We start from the raw sequence: 19,595 nt of genomic DNA, 5'->3' as shown, positions 1-19,595 counted from the left end.
AGTCCCAAAGACAAAGGGAGCGTGGAGGGAACAGTTCTCTGTCCCTGGAGAGAAAGCTGCATGGAGAAGCTATGTGAAAGGAGTTTGAGGGACATCTCTTTGCTTGAGGGGTACCACTAGTACAGTGTTCTTCAGGAGGGTCAAATGAGACCCAACCATAAGCTACATCCTTTATGGTCAGTCTTTGGAGGTCCAGAGCAGAGTGGACAAGGGAGGAAGCTGGTTCTGAAGCTTCAAATTGCAGATGCCAGGCACACTCGGGCCCTATTCCAAGAAAGTGTGATTCAGGAGGTCTTGGGTGGAGACTGGAAATTTGTCTTCAGTGCTTCTCAGATACATCTGATGCACAGCCAGATATGGGTTATTACAAAATGTAAGGCATTGTCAATTTTAATAATATTAACATGGCAGCAGCAGTAATAGCTACCATTCATGGAGTACTTCTGTGCCAAGTGCTCATTATGCATTATTCCTAATTTCCACAACACCCCCAGCTATGGCTTGAACATGTCTCCCACCCCATATTCATGTGTTGGAAACTTAATCCTGAAAACAAGAGTGTTGAGAGGTGGAACCTTTATGTGGCGAGTAGGTCAGGAGGGCTGTGCCCTCATAAATGGATTAATGCTGTTATCACTGGATTAGTTATTGCAGAAGTGGGTTCCTGATTAAAAGAATGTGGTCAGCCTGATTTTCCTCTTTGCTGTGTGTGCTGGCCCTTTAACCAAGCTATGGTACATTATGAATGGCCTCCCCAGATGCTCTTGGACTTCCTTGTCTCTAGAACCATAAGCCAAATAAAACTTCTATTGCTTATCATTTACCCAGTCTGTGGTATTCTGTTACAGAAGCAGAAAACAGATCAAGATATCTTCTAAAGGGGTTATTATTTCCATTTTACAGTTGGAAAAACTGAGACTCAGGCTGGTTATGTAATATGCCCAAGGTTACCCAGGTTAATGAGAGAGCTGGGAGGTCCAGTCTGATCCAAAGCCAGTATCGTTTCTCCTCCTCTGACAGTCATCTCTGATCAGTCTATGGGCTAATTAGTGATACCCTGGTACTCCCTGGAAACTCACTGAGTAGGACTCTTAGCACTCTTACACAGATCTCCAGTGCCCCTCTGGGGTTCATTTGTGGTTGCTTAAAAATAAGCAGCTGGGCTGGGGTTGTGGCTCAGTGGTAGAGCGCTTGGCTAGCATGTGTAATGCACTGAGTTTGATTCTCAGCACTGCATATAAATAAAGATCCATTAACTTCTAAAAAAAATATTAAAAAAAAAAAAAGAAAAAAACAAGCAGCTTGCGGAGCATAGTCTCACACGCCTGTATTCCCAACAACTCTAGAGGCTGAGGCAGGAGGATCATGAGTTCAAAGCCAGACTCAGCAAGTCAGTGAGGGCCTAAGCAACTTAGGGAGATCCTGTCTCAAAAATTAAATATTTAAAATGGGAGGGGACAGGGATATGGCTCAGTGGTTTATGCACCCCTAGATTCAATACTAGGTACCAAAACAAACAAACAAACAAACAATAAAACAAACAATAAAACAAGCACATCAAGAACCTTGGGAGAAAGATGCTGAACAATCATATCAGGTTATTAATTTGCATTCGAATGCGTTCATTTCCTTTAATAAGATCTAACCTTTTTAATTTCCGGCAACCTCATGAAATAGTGCTCAGCACTCATGTCTACACATGGCCCCCATCCCACCCCCTGCAAAAGGAAAGCAAGAGACTTGAGGTCATTCTCTGTCAGGAAAATGAACCTACTTTGAAAAATTCCTTAGAACAAGAGCTCTTAACCTGCATGCAGGAAATTCTCAAAACGCATGAGATTTTGCATGAATAGGCACTTCTGTCTGCGCCCTGAGCTTTCATCAGGGTCTCAAAGGAGCCCCAGGGAGCCACAATCTTGACTCAATTTCTTTCATAATTAACTTTACGGGTTCCCCTGCCTAGTTCTTCTTTCCTTGTTTTTAGTGAAACTAGAACTTGTTCCCAAAACTGGCAGTCAGTGAAATGGAGTTCATAAATAGGTTATGGTAATACAGTAGTAGGCTACATACATATAAATTTAAATGGTTCTATTCCTTTATTATATTCATAACAAAATAATTATTTTATTGGAGTTCATGTCTGAGGCGTTTGTTAAAAATACTTCCCTCCTCCCTAAAATCTCAGTATCTTCTCTAGCGAGATGTAAAAATAAAAATGCAGGGATGGGGATGTAGCTCAGTGGTAGATTGCTTGCCCAGAGAGCACCAAACCCTGGGTTTGATCACCAGCACTGCAGAAAATTAAATAAAATAAAAATAAAATTCATATCTGATTAGTCAACTTGTCCTATTTCTTTTTAATCCCTCTAACTGCAGGGGAATGTGGCATACAGAGTACTTGTATCGTGGACATGAAGTCTAACATCAAGGTCCTGGCAGGGCTACGCTCCCTCTAAAAGCACTAAAGGAGGATCCTTGCTTGCCTCTCTCTTAGCTTCTGGTGGTTGCCAGAAGCCTTAGCATTCCTTGCCTTGTAAACTCATCACTTTAATTTCTGCCTGAGTCAACACATGGCATTTTCCCTGTGTCTGTCTCTGGATCTAAATTCCCTTGTCTTTTGTGAACACCAATCATTGGGTTAGGACCCACCGTCATCCAGTGAGACCTTATCTTAATTGATAATATCTGGAAAAACTCTATTTCCAATAAGATCACATTTCCATGCAGCAGGGGGTTAAGTCTTCCCATATGTATTGCGGGGGTGGGGGGAGGACACAATGTAACCCTAACAAGTACAATGAAAAGAAATTAAGTAGCTACAAGGGAGACAGAGTGATGGATGCTAGCATGACCTGGAAGGTTCCTTGGAGGAGATGCCCCTGGAGCAGAAACCTGAATGAAGAGAAGGAACGAGCCATGAGGACATCTGTGTGAAGGAGTTGAGGCAGAGACCCTGACATAGAGACATCCAATGAAGCCCTGTCTGCATGTTTGACTTTTATGAAATGATAAATGTTGTTTGAGCCATTAAGTTCTGTGGTAATTTGTTTGTAGCAGTCGATAACTCAGTCATCCTGTAACGGCCTTACCTTCATATTTAATTTCTATTGCTGTATAACAAATTACTCCTGATTTAGCAGCTTAACATTTTACTTATTTATTTAGTGGTCCTAGGGATGGAAACCAGGACCTTGCACACACTAGGCAATCACTCTACCCCTGGGTTACATTCCAGCCCTAGAAGCTTAAAACTTGAGGTCAAAACTCTGCATCTTCCATTCAGGGTCTCTCAAGGCTGTGTCATGGTGAGAGCAGGCCTGTGTTCCTTTTAGGAGCTCTGGGGGCTTTTTCAAGCTCATACAACTGTTGGCAGAATTGAGGTCCTTGTGGCTAATGGCCAGGAACTACTCTTAGCTCCTGGAGGCTGCCCACAGTTCCTGGCCCCCTCCAAAGGCCTCTCACTCTGCAAATCCCTCTGATTTCATCTCTCTCTCCTCTAGACCCATGTAGGTAGGACTCCTGAGATTAGATCAGGCACAACTAGGTAATTTCCCTTTTCATTGGCAATCATATTTTATTATAAAGGACACCAATGGGCAGGCAGATGAAGAGGCATATAAGGATCTTTTTAAAACATTTTTAAAGTATTTGTTCTATTTAGTTATACATGACAGTAGAATGCATTTTGATGCATTGTACACAAATGGAGTATAACTTTTTATTTCTCGTGTTGTACATGATGCAAAGTCACACCATTCAGGTAATCATATATATACATAGGTTAATGATGTTTATCTCACTCCACCATCTTTCCTTCCTCTTGCCCACTGCCCCTCCCCACATTTTCCTCTACACAATCCGAAGTTCCTCCATTCTTCCCGTACCACCACCCACCCCCATAATGTATCAGCATCCACTTACCAGAGAAAATATTCTGCCTTTGGTTTTTTGGATTGACTTATCTCACTTAGCATGATTTTCTCCAACTCCATCCATTTACCTGTAAATGCCATAATTTTATTCTTCTTTATGGCTGAGTAATATTCCATTGTATATATATACCACGGCTCCATTCATCTCTTGAAGGGTACCTAGGTTGGTTCCATAGCTTGGCTATTGTGAATTGAGTTGCTACAAACCTTGATGTGATTGTGTCACTGCAGTATGCTGATTTTAAGTCCCTTGAGTGTAAACCAAGGAGCGGAATAGCTGGCTCAAATGGTGGTTCCATTCCAAATTTCTTAAGGAATCTCCATACCGCTTTCCAGAGTGCACCAATTTGCAACCCCACCAGCAATGTATGAGTGTACCTTTTCCCCCACATCCTCACCAACACCTGTTGTTACTTGTATTCTTAATAATAGTCATTCTAATTGGGGTGAGATGGAATCTTAGGGTAATTTTGATTTTGAGTAGAGGAACCAGTCCTCACTGAGTTAAAGTCCACCACACTCCCAGTACACCTATACCTTTACTAGCCAAGAAGGTCACCCAAACCTCATCATTCAGAGTTTTTGCTGAGGTTTCATTATATAGGCATGCCTGAAAAAATGACTGGCCATTGGTGATTAAATTTAATATCCAGCCATTCTCCATCCCCAGAAGTCAGGGGCTGGAGCAGAGAGTTCTAACCCTCATGATAAATTCCCTTCAGATGAACTCAAAGTCAACTGATTAAGTAACTAATTACACTGGTAAAATTCTTTTTCCCCTGAGATGTAACATAATCATGTCAATACCCCACCATGCATATTTCTTAGAGGCTGTATCACATTCTGCATGCGCATCTTTCACACTCATGGCTGTAACCACGCCCTGCTGCGCATGCCTGGTGTGTGCCTGTCAACAACGCGGGCTGGGCTGCCCTGGCGGTGCAGAGAGGCACAAGCTCTGGGCCCCTGTGCTCCATGCCAGTCACCACACTGGAGACTCAAGTACCATTTACCATTTCATGTCATCTTCCCTTCTGGCCAAGCTCTTAACTTCTTTGTTATACAAATGAGAAAATTAAGGTTCAAAGGACTTTGTTGACTTCTCCAAGTTCCCAAATGAAAAGTGAGAGAGCCAGGCATGGAGCCTAGGTGTCAGAAAGTCAGGATTCCAGCTCCAGTGTTACTACTTTCTGCAGTGGCTCTACACACTCCCACAGCCTCACTCTGCCCATCCTTAGAGTGGGGTGGACAGAATATTCATGCTGCCTCCCTCACAGGGCTGTTGTTTGGGTTCTACAAGCCACAATGGCTGGAACTGCATCTTCTTAACAGCAAAGAGCCATAAAAGGCTGAGAGAGCTTGGCTGTTGACATTACTTTTAAGTCCTTTTGTTTTCATTTCCTGGAAGAAGTTGTTTTGTAGGCATCCTGAGGATTTAGAAAACAACCAAGCCATTAGCTCTCAAAGGCTCACAAAGTCCTGAGCAGGAGTGATAGCCACTGGGGCTTGGGGGAAAAACATCAATCCAGCCTACAACAGAGGCAGAATGGCAGGGTGGGTGGAGATTTTTCCTTTCTTGAATCAGGGATGCGTGTGAGTAGAATCTTCTGGTTTTGCCCCTATTTATGCAGGGTACTGAGTCACTGAAGCAACCCAGCAATCCATTTTGCATAAAAACAAATGACTTGTTTAAATGAAAAGCAGACAACATTAAGTAGAATTGTCCCCAAAAGAGTGTCTTTCATGCCTCCTTATTAGGCGCCAGTAGGTCTTCTAGACAGTTTGGCCCCAAAGGAGAAGTGGTTAATTGCTGCGCATGTTGCCTAATCAGGAAGCAAAGACCTTGCAGGACATATGAAGGTTCATCTTAGAAATGCAAACCAGCTTGAACCCTCTTCAAGTGACAACACATATGTTTACAACAGTATCCCTCCTGCCCGCCCCCCTCTCTTCTCAAGAAAAATCAGAAGGAGAAGAAAAACATTTTGAAGTATAGCATACAGTCATTTGTTATGCAGGCTGGAATTATTTGGATGTTGATTCTAATAGGTGCAGTGTGCCGCTCAGATACTTGTGACAGTCCTTTGAGGTAGAAATGATTGTGTCCATTTCACAGATGAGAAAATCAAGACTGAGGGGGAACTAAACAACAGAAGGCAGGTGCCTACTGTTCCAAGTACAGACTCCCAGGTTTCTCCTTTCTGCTGAGGGAGGTCTCAAGGCCTGGGCACAGATGGGGTAGGTGTGAGGAGGAATGAGTTTCTAACTCATAAGGGAAGCAGGCTGGGGAAGAGGCCCAGGCTGGGATCTTGCCTGATCGTGCCTGGGGCCATCCTGGTAGGCTCCAATGAACTCCACTGGTGGAAGTTCTGAGTCCTATTTAGAAGATTGCCATGTGAGATGGGATGATATCAGGATTTGGCCAGAAGACCAATGGGTTGCCAAGATGCCTGGGGAGGTCAGGAGAACTTAGTGAGGGTTTGGAACTCAAAAGAAACACCAAGATTATCCTGGTCAAACTGGAACTTGTAGCTCTGTTCCCACGGACTACAAGTCTGCTGCAGAAGGACCTGCCCTTCAGGCTCAAAACAACGGTGTTTTTTCTTACACAGCCTACGTGTCATTTCTTTATTACCCAAGTGCTGTGGATTTTCTCAGCTCTGCTGTCTTTGGCTTAGAAATTGTTCCTTCCTTTAGCATCCCCCATACCAGCATTGGAGAACATCTGGGTGTGCTCCCCTAAAATGTTTCACATTTGGATAGCAGACTTTCTAGTGCCAACCAATCCCCTGTCCCTGGAGAAATCAAAAAATGAATTCAATTAATATTGGGAATAATACCTGTGACCTCTTATTTTATCATTGAAGCCATATATACTTGGGTTTGGACAGAATTAGCTGGGAAAGAAGCTGACAGGGCCTTTTGAAGGTACCCTTCCATGCCTTCCCTTATCTGAGATGACATTGTAAAAAGGCATAAAGAACCCAATCAATAAATGGGCCAAGGAACCGGACAGACGCTTTACAGAAGAAGATATACAGGCAATTAATAAATATATGAAAAAGTGTTCAACATCTCTAATAATTAGAGAAATGGGAATTAAAACAACTCTAAGATTTCATCTTACTCTAATTAGAATGGCTATTATCAAGAACACAAGCTATAATAGGTGATGGTGAGGATGTGGGGAAAAAAGTACACTTGCACCTTGCTGGTGGAATTGCAAATTGGTGCAGTCAGTCACTCTGGAAAGCAATGTGGAGATTCCTCAGAAAACTTGGAATGGACCCACCTTTTGACCCAGTTATTCCACTCCTCAGTTTATACCCAATGGACTTAAAATCAGCATACTACAGTGATGCAGCCACATCAATGTTTATAGCAGCTCAATTCACAAGAGCTAGATTGTGGAACCAACCTAGATGCCTTCAATAGATTAATGGATAAAGAAATTGTAGTATATATACACAATGGAATATTATTCAGCCATAAAGAAGAATAAAATTATGGCATTTGCAGGTAAATGGATGGAGTTGGAGAATATCATGCTAAGTGAAATAAATCAAGCCCCCAAAAAATCCTAAAGCTGAACGTTTTCTCTGATAAGTGGATGATGATACATAACAAGGGGTGGTGGCAGGGGTGGGCAAGAGAAGGATGGAGGAACTTAGGATGGTGTAGAGGAAAATCAGGTGGGAGGTGGGGTACAGAAAGATAGTAGAATAAAACAGACAATATTACCCTATGTATATGTATGATTACATGAATGGTGTGAATCTACATTGTGTACAACCATAGAAATGAAAATACCCCATTTGTGTACAATGAATCAAAATGCAGTCTGTAAAAGTAAAAATTTAGAGAGAAAATAAAGTTCATGACAGCATTATTTACAGTAGCCGAAAGGTAGAAACAATCCAATCTCCATCCATAGATGAATGGACAGCAAATTCTGTTCTGTCCATACAATGGAATGTTGTTCAACCTCGAAAAGGAAGGGAATTCTGACACCGGCTAAAAGGGTGAACCCAAGACAATGTGCTGAGTGACATGCCACACACAGAAAGGACAAATAGTGTGTTATTCCACTTATTTGAGATACCTGGAGTAGGGAAATTCATAAAGGCAGAAAGTAGAATAAGGGTTGCCAGGGGCTGGCAGGAGGGGGAAATGGAGGATGAGTACGGAGTTTCAGATGGGAAAGATGAAAATTCAGGAGGAGGGTGGTCGTTTTACAACACTGCCTATTTAATGCCACCAAACTGTATACTTCAATATCATTTAGATGATACACTTGATGCTATGTGTGTTTTACCACAATTTGTAAAATGTACATAAAAGTTTATAGGACTGGCAGCTAAGATGAATGAGTTTCACTGTATATAGATTGTACTTCAAGGAGCTTAACTTTAAAAGAAACCACTACCTATAGCTCTTTGGAGAAAAATTATTTATGATAGCTCATTCACTCCTCTTGTTGGTGAGATGGCCTGCTTACAGGGAGAGAGAGGGACAGAGAAGAATGGGACGCAGGACGGGTAGGTCATGAATAGACTAGGGGGGCCTTTTCCACTTCTTCCTGGCTCTCTTCTCTCCTCTTCCCCAGTCACACAGTTCAAGCTGTTCCAGGCTCAGGAACAAGACTTCTCCTATTTTCCATTACAAACTGCCCAAGATGACCCTGCTGGGGACAGTCCATGTCTCCACCCTGGGGACAATCAGCCTCAGCCAGTGACAAAGTCACCCAACACAGAGGTGACTTCCACAGAGAGAAGGGAATCCTGCACCAGGGAGCTACCCACCACACTTGGAACCACACCTAAGGGTCTCAGGACCTAGGCCAAGTGCTTCTGTCTGAACCAAGGATGGAAGTCAGATCACACCAGTGCATGGCCTGAGACAGGAGCAGGACCACAGAGTGAAGCTCAGAGGCAGGGACCGAGTGGGGAGTCGGAGTCCCTCCGAGAGGCACTCCGACTGAAAATAAACACTTTAATTGTGAAAAATTAAAAATCATTTCATATTTTGATCTCCTCCTCAATCAGTTTAAACTGAAATTTCAATTCGGATCATTTTGAATATTGCAAATGTATCTTATTATTCTTGAAAAACATTTGAATCATTAAAAATAAACACTAAAAATGAGCATTATTTGAACAGTAGTGTGTCCTCACAAATTCATGTATCGAAGCCTGCTGTAGTTTGGATCTTGAATGTCCCCCAAGGTCTATGTGTTAAAGGTGTGGTCCCCAGTCACGGTGCCGTTGGGAAGTGGTGGGACTTTTAAGATGTGAGTCCCGGTGGAGGCCTTTGTGTCAGTGGCCATGTGCCCTTGAAGGACAGTGGCATCCTGACCCCTTTCTCTTCTTCCTTTTTTCCTTTCCTGGCCACGAGGTGAGGGGTTTTTCTCCACCATGTACTGACGCCACAATGTACTCTTTTGCCACAAGCCCAAAAACGACCTCCAAAACCATGAGCCAAAATAACCTTAAAAAATAAGCTGATTAGCTCAGGTATTTGTTATAGCACGGCAAGCTGACTGACACAAAGTCCTAACCGCCAGGACCTGAGAATGTGACTATTTAAAAGGTAGTTAAGGCAAACTGATGTCAGATGTGTGTCCAATACAGCTGGTGTCCATGTAAGAAGAACTAGGATACAAACACACACAGAGGGAAGACCATATGAAGACAGGGGAACAGGGTGGCCATCTATAAGCCAAGAACAGGTTTTAAAACGAAGTCAATGTTGCTAAACATTGACCTCAGACTTCCAGCCCCCAGGACTGTGAGACAAAAAATTTCTGTTATTTAACCCCCAACCCTCAACTAGCAGTATTTTTTTATAGCAGCCCTTGTAAACTAGCTCAGGCCACAAAGAGAAATGAACTATTGACGTTTGCTGCCACAGGGATGAACCTTGAGAACATAATAATAAATGAAAGAAGTCAGACAGGAAGGGTCCCATCTTACAGGATTCCAGGTATAGGAAATATCCAGAATAGGATATCCATTCTCTCAGAGACCCCATCTCCCTTCAGGAGCTCTTGAGAGGTCTTTGGCTTGGAGGTTAACTAAAAATACAGAGCCAGGCCATCTGTAAGAAAGTTCCTGTGACATCATTTATCATTAGGTGACCTTGGTTAAGTCATTGAACTTCACTTCTGTTTCCTCATCTGTTAAATGGGGATAATAATAGTGCTTACCTCACGGGATATGAAAAGGATTAAATTGCGCCTGGTAAGCTTCTCAGAAGTGATATCTATTAGGTTAACCTTTAACTGTTGGTGCATGTATGGGTCTCTACCCTTAAAATAGAAATTCTCTCAGGGTGAGACTCTCTGATTGGGGAACTCTGTCTTCTGGCACTGCACAGGGACAGGTACCAAAGAAAAGTTCTAATCCTCATTGTGAGAGAAGATGCTCTCCAGAGGTTCTCTGTTCATAACTCCTGAGATTTAGAAATATCCAAGAGATTTAGGGATACCTACCCCGTGCCATAAACTATTCCTTACCAGTCCACCGTTGCAGCCCAAATCCCTAGCCCGAGGAGGCAGGGACTTTGCCAGGCCTCTAACTTTGCTTGCTAAGGAACAAACACCTTGTGGAAGATTCAGGGCAATTTCTATTTAGGAAATTCAGATCAGATCAAAGGAGCCATCAGCATGTAGGAATTCCTACCTCACAGTGCTGCAGGGTTCCCTGTCTGCATGGGCCACCCAGCCTCAAGTCAGACACTGGCCCCATCTTGCAAACCACCCTTACCCCAGCTTTAATGCATCTTTTATTTTCCTTTTTTGTGGTGCTGGGCATTGACCCCAGGGCCTTCCAATGCTAGGCAAGGGTTCTACCACTGAACCACATCCCCAGCCCAATATATCTTTTCTTTTTTTAAAAGATGTTTTTTAGTTGTAAATGGACACAGTACCTTTATTTTATTTATTTATATGTGGTGCTGAGGATCTAACCCAGTGCCTCACATGTGCTAGGCAAGTGCTCTGCCACTGAGCCCCAGCCCCAGCCCCGCCAACACATCTTTATATGAGTAACTTCCAGAGCCCAGCCCTCAGGCTCTTTGGGCAGACTCTACACTTCCAGGGTCCCAAAGAAGAGAGTTCGAAGAAAAATCTTTCTCATTGGCCTATCCAGACCTATGCAGGCCAGAGGTGGCAGGTGGATTTGACATCTGTAGCCACAGTGGCCACATGTGAAAAATCACAGATCTTTCCAAAGCATGGCTGCCTGACTCTGGGAGAATATCTTCCCCTGGCTGGTAGGCTGAGCACCATGGATACTTGGCGGGATCTGCTTTAGAGGAAACCAAACCCCACCAGCAAAAGGCAACATATGTAATCACACCAGGCCATGAGTCACTGCCAACCCCAAACCCATTTCTTTCACAAACCCCAGAAGGGACTTTTTATTAGGTAAGAGCCACTAGTGTGAATGTAGCTGCCAGTACTTAAGGAAGTCCAACTTAAATCCCTCTTTCCTGCGTATGGAACATGAGGGTTTGTTTTGGTGATCCAGTCTGTTTCCAATTCAACTTTTAGAGAAACCACAGAGGGGAAGGGGTAAAAGGTATATGGGAGAGCAGATCAGTTCTAGTCCTGCAATACCCCAGGGTGTCTCAATTATATTGGGAGGGGGGGCTATGAACATTTTAAAACATTCTTCAATAAAATTAGCTTTCAGTTGCCTAGAAGGACACATTCGGTTTTGATTCAGTAGACACGTATGGAGGGCTGACCACACCAGATACCATATAGTCTTTTCTAGGAAAGGTGAAAATGTGCCATGGTTTGGATATGGTTTGAATGTGTCCCCCAAGGGTTTGTGTGTTGGAGCCTGGTCCCCAGTGTGGTGCTATTAAGAAGTGGTGGAACCTTTAAGAGGTGGGGCTTAATGCAAAGTGATTAGGTCATTGGGTCACTGACCTCTGAAAGGAATTAATGTAGTTTTCCTGGGATCCTGGTTAGTTCTTGAGAGAAGGTTTTTATAAAAGAGAAATATTGGCCCCTCTACAGCTTCCTGTCTTACCATGTGATCTGTCCCTCTCATACAAACTCCCGCCAGAGCCAGAGAGTCATGATGTTTGAATGCTTAGCCTCCAAAACTATGAGATCACTAAATCTCTTTTCTTTTTTCTTTTTTGTACAGGGGATTGAATCTGGGGGTGCTTAACCACTGAACCACATCCCCAGCTCTTTTTTATATTTTATTTAGAGACAGGATCTCACTGAGTTGTTTAGGGCCTCACTAAATTGCTGAGGCTGACTTTGAACTTGTGATTCTCCTGCCTTAGCTTCCGAAGCCACTGGGATTACAGTCTTGCACCACTGTGCCCACCTTAAACCTCTTTTCTTTATAAGTTACCCATGCTCAGATATGTTGTCACAGCAATGGAAAACAGATTAATACAGGAGGTAAGCAGGGGGCTGGCTCAGCAGCACTAAGTTACATGCCATGAAAGTGACATGTTGGGAGAATAGTGTGCCTCTATTCCAAAGAGGGCAAGCAGCCAGGCCTTGGTGGCCAAATTCAGTTCACCTCCTCATCAAGGATTTTGGGTGAGAGGCACAAGCACTGAACATGGTGACTGGATGTGCAGTGGTTCTCCAGATAAGAATGCTCCACCCCCATCTCCACTGCAGTACATGCCTAGTGCCTTTCCATCTATCCAGTACTTAGAACTTCTCCGTTAGTCACTGTTTCCTATCTGAGCAGGGCTTTGGAAGACCCTCAACATCAAGCTGGACCATAAGCAACAGTTTTTCTTCCACACACACATGCACCTTTGTCTCTGGGTCCCAGTAAAACTGGGTGGCACCGGATGGTAGGTGAGGATATTGAGCCTTCAATGATATGCCCACAGTCAGTGTTGAGTCTCACAACACCGAAGTCACCAGAGATACTCCCTATATCCCGGGAGTCTCTTCCTGGTCCTCCCATCTCTGTTCTATGTTCTGAGATTTTCCCAGGAACCCAGCAATCCATCTCCCATGTGGGCAGTTGTCAGTTATCAGCCTGTCCCCAGACGTGAGGCTATTTCTTGAGCTATAAGCTCCCTAGGCCCCATTCATTATCAGGTGTCTTAGTCTGTTTTCTGCTGCTATAACAAAATGCATGTGACTAGGTAATTTATAAAGAATAGAAGTTTGGCTCATGGTTTTGGAGGCTGGGAAATCCAAGAACATGGGTGCTGGCATCTGGTGAGTGTCTTCTTGCTGCCTCATAACTTGGTGTGGGGTCTCACATGGTGAGGCAGAGCAAATGTGCTAGCTCAGGTCTTTCTTTTCTCTTCTTATAAAACCACCAATGCCCTCATGGAGTCCCACTGATCATAATTTCATCTAATCCTAATTACCTTCCAAAGGTCCCACCTCCAGATACCATTAACATATTCGTTTGGGGATCAGGTTTCCAACACCTGAAAAAAGGATTTTTGGGGGGTAGTACCTAGGACTAAATGCCCCTGGGTTTAACCACTGAGCCACGTCCCAGCCCTTGTAAATAAAAATATTTTTGAGACAGGGTCTCACTAAGTTGCCCAGGCTGGCCTTGGAATTGCAATCCTCCCACCTCGGCCTCCTGAGTAGCTGAGATTGCAGGAGTGCGCCACCACACCTGGCTGAATTTATCAGATTGTGAGGGAGAATGGGGTGAATGAAGCTGATCAAAAGACTGTGAAGGAAAAGGAAGAAGAAAGAGGACAAGAGAGCAGCAGGCTGCAGTAAGAAGTAGCAAGGCCTGACCTAAAAAGGCCCACAGTCCCTATAACAACTCTAGGTGGTAGATACTATACTATTACTTTTCATATTTTACAGATGAGAAAGCTGAGGCACAGAGAGGTTAAGTAACTTTGCTGAAGATCACACAGTAGGTAAGTATACAGTGGTTAGTTTTAAAGAGACATGAACCAGGAAGTCTAGCTCCAAAGCCTGTTTTTAAGCTCCTAATTTCTTTCCTTTGCTCAGGATAAGAAGTCGATAACTAGGAATGGATGGGAAACGCCAGAAGGTAGAACTCACTGAATGAGCAGGTCAAGGGGACCTCAGTGCTACCATCTGTAACCTGGGGATGAAGGAACCACTGCTCTTTTTCTCCTGCTGGGAACAGAATGTTGTTAGGACTCTCTCAACTCTCTGGGGGAAATGTTTTAATATATGCGAGGTTTAGTCTTGAACGGGGGAAGCTGTTCCATGAGGAAGGCAGAAGGAGGTACGTGGAGAATCCCAGTTCAGAGCAGTTCTGAAACAGTTGCCCGCAAGTGAGGAGGGCAGAGGCAGAAATGCCTTCCTCTTCTGGAAGTCGCCCTCACTGAGTCGTGCCTGGGGCATGAGGTTTCAAAGGTTGTAGCCAGATAAATTTGCATAAATATTTCAGATTACTCCCTTGGCTATTTTAAGAAAACAAGGGAAGGAAATATAAATGTACTTATAAACTTTAACTTAATTTACTTATAAGTTGTCTCTTTCCATTAAAGAGATATAAAGATAGATATGCTATTAAAATATACACACGAAGTAGAAATCATGACTGTATATAGCAGAGGAGGAAGCCAATCCTAAGAACTAAAAGTGTTGATAAGATTTGGCATCTGTTTTGACCAATGCTTCAACCAATGCTTCCTGGCAGTTTGGGCAAAAAGGGAAATAAGATGTATTACAATGCTCTTGCCATAAGCAGAGGAAGCTGGCCAATCCCTCTGGCAAAGACAAAGCTCTTCCTGGCACTAAATTCTGAAAGAAATTCCTCATATAGAATCTTAGAGAGAGAAAACGTTTGAGCCTGAGATCTAATGATCAAGGCCGTGGGCTGCTTTGACACATGGTCCCAAGCTCCTAGAATTACATTTGGTTTCCTGGGTGAGGAGTTAAAAATATCATCTCAGAACTCTGCTTCTGGAGTTATGGCCGTCTGGACAGGAAAGACTCTTTGGGTCAGTACTGCTGTTAAAAGGAGTAAATGCTTTAAGAGTCCCACCTGCTAAATAAAAATAAAATTGTGGGCTATTCCTAGCTCATGCATGTACATATACACTCTGAGCAGTGAGGAACCAGAAGGAGCCAAGCTGTCCTAAGAGTAAGGAGGAACCGAAGTTGGTTATCAGGACACGGTCTTAGGGCAATGGCAAAGGAAATGTGGGGCTAGACTTTCCAGCCTCATTGAGTCAAGATCCTCAGGAAAGGCTGATGTAATTCCAGGGCAGTGGTCCCTATGGGTGTTAGCTGAAGGAAAAGCAGATCTGACCTGGAGGAAAAATTCTCCAATTTGGGTTCACTGACTGTTTCAGATGTTGATATCAGGGACCGTAGGTATATGGGAACGCCTCCGTATTATCTTTACAACTTTTGTTTAAATCAAAATCTACTCCAAATGGAAAACATATACTTTAAAAACTCTTTGAAGTTAAAAGCAATAGCAGAATTTAACAATAAAAAGTTTAGAAAATAACAAGGTAGGGGTGGGAGGGGTGGGGGAGAAGGAAAAAAATAACAGAATGAATCAAACCTCATTACCCTGTGTAAATGTATGATTACGCAAATGGTATGCTGTTACTCCATGTACAAACAGAAACAACATCTATCCCATTTGTTTACAATAAAAATAAATTAAAAAAAAAGAAAACAAGGTGACATTCCAGAAAATAGAAAAAAAGAAAGAGATTGAAAATATAACAATAAATATAAATCAATATGAGAAAATCAGAGGACAGTTTAACATTCAAAGCATCTGAGTTACAGGAAGAGAGAATGGAAAAAAAGGGAGGAGGAAGTAAACCCCAAAATAATTCAAGAAAACTTCCTAGAACTTAAAGACATGAATTTTCAAACTAAAACAATCCACCATGCATAATAGATCCCTTTAGAATACTGGATTAAAAAAAAAAAAAAGAGAAGACCATAAAAGTTTTAAATCTCTCAACAGCATTGGAAGCAAGAGGACAATGGAACGGTGCATTCAAAATCTGAAGAAATATGCTTTCTAACTTAGAATTCTATATCATCCAAAATGATCAATGAAATGTTTGAGGAAAATAGTATTTTCAGACATGAGAGATGTTAAAAATCTACTTCCTTTTTACTAAGGTTGTTTTCCACCAAAACAAAAGAACAAGCTAAAAAGGAAAAAGACATGGGATCCAGACCAGAGGAAATGTAAAAAGATAAGGAACTCAGAGCAAAAGATAAGGAAATCTTCAACTTAAGGATGAAATGTGCCAGGATAATGACAGTTACAAAGTATAAAGGGAAAGTAGTCCCGATAAGAAGAGCGTTACTAACAAGTCAGGTATGCCAAGACAAGTCACTACCATGCCCTCCACCACCATACCACTATTTAACTTGAGAAAACTGCCGGAGAATACGTTCCACCAAAACTAACAAACAAATGAAGAGGAAGGCATGAGATGCACACACGGAAGACAAAAAGAGAATGTCATGGGATGACAATGTGGGAAGGATTATCAATGGATGTACACACAGACAAATGAAGCAAATCCAAACCAAAGCAAATATTAACTTTATACAAACCAAAAGAAGCCGAGACATATTCTGAACTTTGAAAATATTTCCATAGTTATGTTATTCAGTAAACCTCAAAATAATTCAAGAAAAATTCCTAGGACTTAAAGACATGAGTTTTCAAACTAACAATTCACTATGCATAACATGTCCCTTTAAAATGCTGGATGAAAAAGAGAAGACCATAAAAGTAAACACTGACTTTGAACAAAAATTATATTTATAAGCACAATAAAAAGATGCTCAATATTGTCTGTCATGAGGAAAGTGAAACTAAACTCACAATGAGATGCTTGTTAAAATGGCTAATATTGAAAAGGTTGAGCACACCAAGGGTTGGCAAGTTCTGGTAGAAGTGTGAAACTTTGGAAAGCAGTTTGACAGTTTCTTAAAAAGTTAATCAAACTCTTATCACGTGATCAACCATTACACTCCACAATATTTATACCTAACAGAAATAAAAGTATATGTTTATACAAAGACTGGTACATGAATGTTCATAGCAGCTCAATTTTAATACTCTCAAGTTTGAGGCAACCCAAATGTCCACCAACAAGTGAATGGATAAACAAATTGTATTTGTGACATATAGAGGAATAGTACTCAGCAATAAAAAGAACAAATTATGGAAACATGCTATAATGTAAATGAAACTCAAATCAAGTATGCCAAATGAAAGAAACCAGACCAAGACAAAAATATCATGTGCTATATGATTAGAGTTATATAAAATTCTAGGAAATCCATGATGTCTAGTAATAGAAAGCTATTTAGTGGTAGCTTACCGATAGAGGAAGGGTACGAAGACACACTGAGGAAAAATTACAGAGGGTCAGGGGGAATTTTGGGGTGTGATGTGTATATTTGTTTTCTGTGTTACAGTAATGATTGCAAGGGTGTATACATGTATGTGTCAAAACTTCCTAAATTATATACTTTAAATGTATCAGTAATTCGTCAGTGAGGCTATTTAAAAATATGAAATTGGAACCTTGACCTATAATGTACACCAAAATCAATTCCAGGTAGATTAAGAATTTAAATGCAAGAAGCAAAAACATTACATTTTTATAAGAATTATGGGAGATTATCTTTGTACATTTGGGAAGGCATTATTTCTTAAGAAACAAAAGTACATGCCCTAAAAATGAATAAAAAAATGAAAATGTGGATAAGAGAAAACTACATTAAAATCAAGAACATGCATCAAAACATATGTCAAAAATATCATTAAAATGTTTTTAAGGAGTCAGGTCCAGTGGCACACATGTATAATCCCAGCAACTAGGGAGGGTAAGGCAGGAGGATTGAAAGTTGGAGGCCAGTCTCAGCAATTTAGTGAGGTCTTAAGCAACTCAGTGAGACCCTGTCTCAAAATTTTAAAAATATAAATAAATTAAAAGGGCTGAGGATGTGGCTGAGTAGTTAAGCACACTGGGTTCAAGGAGTACCAACTGGGAAATGTTTTCAATAGATGTAGTATGTCTCTTCGACTAAGGATTAGTATTCAGAATACATAAAGAACTCTTACAAGTCAACAAAGATTCTGCTTTTAGACACAAAGAGTAAATATACATTTCCCAATTTCTCTTACCCAGTACAACTGAGAGCCCTGGGCATTATATATAAAATAATTATACATACAATCTCTCTTGACTTATGATGGGGTTGTGTTCTGATGAAACTATTGCAAGTTTAAAATATTATAAGCACAAAATACATTCAGTATACTTAACTTACCAAACATGCTTACCTTAAACATGATCAGAACACAAAATCTTGTAGCACAAAGCCTATTTCATAATAAAGTGTTGAATATCTCACGTACACACAGATAGGCCTTTTGTAGACCTGATAGCATGTGAAAACACAATATCCAAAAAAAATAAAAATAAAAATGCTACCATCACAGTACATTGTAGATAGAGTATTAGTTGTTTCCCCCACGATCACATGACTGACTGGGAGTGGCAATCCACTGCTGCAGTTCAGCATCAAGTGAGGATACAGTGTACTGCATATGGCTAGCCTGGGTAAAGAAAAAAAATTGAAGTATAGTTTCCATTGAATGCATATCACTTTTGCACCATTGCAAAGTCAAAAAATTCTAAGTTGAACCATTATAAAACATTCAAAGGCTGTTATGGTAGAGGGAAAAAGGCAAACCAGCCAGGCACCTCACAGTGGTGAGTCCTCTAGGTTTTCTTTTTACTTGGAGCTGAGAAAACCAGCAGCCTGGAAATACCAATGCAACCAAATAAATAAAGAAAGAGGGTTGGGAGATAGCTCAGCTGGTAGAGTGCTTGCCTCGCAAGCACAAGGCCCTGAGTTCGATCCCCAGTACCGCAAAAAAAAAAAAAAAAAAGAAACCCCCACAAAAACCTGCTTATTCTAGTCGAACGACCAGAAACAGACATCCTGGCACAAAAGAAGACTGTTAGAAAATAATAGCTCTACTCCATTCAAAAATCACAGGGGAAAAAAAAAACAAAACATGATGACCCTACTTTCAGCATCCGCCATGAAAGGTAAGATGAGAGTCTAGACTTCTGCCTTAGGTGGCCATACCTAGGCGACCCAACACCCCTGCTTGGGCTGGCATCAGAGAAGGTCAAGCAGGGAGCTGACATGTTCATCCAAGCAGGCCAGTAATGAGGCCCACCTGGGGCACTGTGGGAGACCAGACTGGGAGCTAGAACTCCCACCCAGGCCAGCATTAACCTGGAGCCCTGCTCAGATGTCAGTGGAAGTCACTGGACTTCCAATTCCACCCAGCAACAAGGAAACACCCACTCTACCTCTTCCTTTGTGGGGGCCGTAGAAGCCAGTTAAAACAGAAAGTTTAAATAAGACAAAAATAGGAAAAAAGAGAGGTGGAAAAATGCAGGAAGAGTAAAGATGATCATTGCACTATCTCTGTAAGCTGTTTCTATGATTAAAGGATGTATTGCTTAAAATAGTTTCTCACAGTAAGTAGTAAACATGAGGCAGTATTATCATCATTATTATCACTACTGTTTCACAGGATCTGACTCACATCTGCTCTGAACACATTTAAAAGATGCTCAATGTCATTAATAATCAGAGAAATGCTTATTTAAACCGTAACAAGACAATGATTCACACACTACTTACAT

At 41.7% G+C, this 19,595-nt stretch overlaps 2 protein-coding genes across 9 annotated transcripts in view; one reads left to right on the top strand and one right to left on the bottom strand.

Moving 5' to 3' along the window:
• The window catches only part of Col23a1 (collagen type XXIII alpha 1 chain), a 369,547-nt gene that overhangs the window by 252,343 nt on the left and 97,609 nt on the right, over window positions 1–19,595 (bottom strand). The window lies entirely within an intron of this gene.
• The window catches only part of LOC124986921 (eukaryotic translation initiation factor 1-like), a 75,678-nt gene that overhangs the window by 172 nt on the left and 55,911 nt on the right, over window positions 1–19,595 (top strand). The gene's annotated exons all lie outside the window — the stretch shown is intronic.

The sequence above is a fragment of the Sciurus carolinensis genome, chromosome 6 (assembly GCF_902686445.1).
Source record: "Sciurus carolinensis chromosome 6, mSciCar1.2, whole genome shotgun sequence".
Lineage (NCBI taxonomy): Eukaryota > Metazoa > Chordata > Mammalia > Rodentia > Sciuridae > Sciurus > Sciurus carolinensis.
This window is presented reverse-complemented; position numbering and strand designations above follow the sequence as displayed.